Source organism: Arachis stenosperma, chromosome 7 (genome assembly GCF_014773155.1).
Source record: "Arachis stenosperma cultivar V10309 chromosome 7, arast.V10309.gnm1.PFL2, whole genome shotgun sequence".
Lineage (NCBI taxonomy): Eukaryota > Viridiplantae > Streptophyta > Magnoliopsida > Fabales > Fabaceae > Arachis > Arachis stenosperma.
In genome coordinates this window covers 71,519,539-71,521,962 of record NC_080383.1, presented here as the reverse complement: position 1 = coordinate 71,521,962, position 2,424 = coordinate 71,519,539, and positions in this window count along the sequence as shown.

Genomic DNA, 2,424 nt, shown 5'->3' with positions numbered 1-2,424 from the left:
GGAGATGTCTCCATTGAAGAAGACAAGCCCATCACCAAGAAAAAGATGGAGCAAACAAGAGAAATTCCCCACGGCCCTCAAGGAGAACATGAGGAAGTTCATCATCAACAAATGCCTCAAGGAATGCACTTTTCTCCCAACAACTATTGGGAGCAACTCAACACCTCCTTAGAAGATTTGAGCCGTAATGTGGAACAATTAAGGGTGGAACATCATGAGCACTCCATCATTCTCCAAGAAATAAGAGAAGATCAAAGAGAAATGAGGGAGGAGCAACAAAGGCAAGGAAGGGACATAGAAGAGTTGAAGAACATCATTGGTCCTTCAAGAAGAAGACGCCACTAGAGGTGGATTCATTCCTTGTTCTTTATTTCTTTCTGTTTTTCGGTTTTTAAGTATTATGTTTATCTATGTTTTGTGTCTTTCTTTCATGATCATTAGTGTGTAACCATGCCTTAAAGCTATGAATAAAATCCATTAATCCTTCACCTCTCTTAAAAGAAAAATGTTTTAATTCAAAAGAACAAGAAGTACATAATTTTCGAAATTATTATTGAATTTAGTTTAATTATATTGATGTGGTGACAATGCTTTTTGTTTTCTGAATGAATGAATGAACAGTGCATATGTCTTTTGATCTTGTTGTTATGAGTGTTAAAATTGTTGGTTCTTGAAGAATGAGGAACAAAGAGAAATGTTATGATGATCTGAAAAACATCATGAAATTGATTCTTGAAGCAAGAAAAAGCAGTGAAAAAAAATGGCGAAAATTTTAAAGCAAGGATCCAAGGCTTTGAGCATCAATGGATAGGAGGGCCCAAGGAAATTAAATCCAGGCCTAAGCGGCTAAATCAAGCTGTCCCTAACCATGTGCTTGTGTCATGAAGGTCCAAGTGAAAAGCTTGAGACTGAATGGTTAAAGTCGTGATCTTAAGCTAAAGAGTGTGCTTAAGAGCTCTGGACACCACTAACTGGGGACTCTAGCAAAGCTAAGTCACAATCTGAAAAGGTTCACCCAGTTATGTGTCTGTGGCATTTATGTATCCGGTGGTAATACTGGAAAACAAAGTGCTTAGGGCCACAGCCAAGACTCAAAAGTAGCTGTGTTCAAGAATCAACATGCTTAACTAGGAAAGTCAATAACACTATCAAAAATTCTAAGTTCCTAGAGATACCAATCACTCTGAACTTCAAAGGAAAAAGTAAGATGCCAAAACTGTTCAGGAGCAAAAAGCTATAAGTCCCGCTCATGTAATTAAATTAATATTCATTGATATTTTGGACTTTATAGTATATTCTCTTCTTTTTATCCTATTTGATTTTCAGTTGCTTGGGGAAAAGCAACAATTTAAGTTTGGTGTTGTGATGAGCGGATAATTATACGCTTTTTGGCATAGTTTTTTATAGTTTTTAGTAAGTTTGAGCTACTTTTAGGGATGTTTTCATTAGTTTTTATGTTAAATTCACATTTCTGGACTTTACTATGAGTTTGTGTGTTTTTCTGTGATTTCAGGTAAATTCTGACTGAAATTGAGGGATTTGAGCAAAACTCTGAAAGAGGCTGACAAAAGGACTGCTGATGCTGTTGGATTCTGACCTCCCTGCACTCGAAATGGATTTTCTGGAGCTACAGAACTCCAAATGGCGCGCTCTCAACGGCGTTGGAAAGTAGACATCCAGGGCTTTCCAGAAATATATAATAGTCCATACTTTATTCGAAGAATGACGACGTAACTTGGCGTTGAACGCCAAGTACATGCTGCTGTCTGGAGTTAAACGCCAGAAAAACGTCATGATCCGGAGTTGAACGCCCAAAATACGTCATAACTCAGAGTTCAACTCCAAGAGAAGCCTCAGCTCATGGATTGATCAAGCTCAGCCCAAACATACACCAAGTGGGCCCCGGAAGTGGATTTATGCATCAATTACTTACTCATGTAAACCCTAGGAGCTAGTTTATTATAAATAGGATGATTTACTAATGTATTAGACATCTTTGGTCTCAGTTTTGTTTTATTCTTCATCTTAGGAGATCATTGATCATGTTGAGGGGGGCTGGCCATTCGGCCATGCCTGAACCTTTCACTTATGTATTTTCAACGGTGGAGTTTCTGCACACCATAGATTAAGGGTGTGGAGCTCTGCTGTACCTCAAAGATTAATGAAGTTCTATTTTCTTTTATTCGGTCTCTATCTTATTCTTATTCCAAGATATTCATTCGTACCCAAGAACATGATGAATGTAATGAGTTAGATAACTGGTGCGCGAAATTGTGAACAATACTTTTCACAACTCTCATAATCCCTGGTCATGAACTCCAAAAATTTGGTGGTTCAATTCCATGGCATTACACAACTTCGCACAACTAACCAGCAAGTGCACTGGGTCGTCCAAGTAATACCTTACGTGAGTAAGGGTCGATC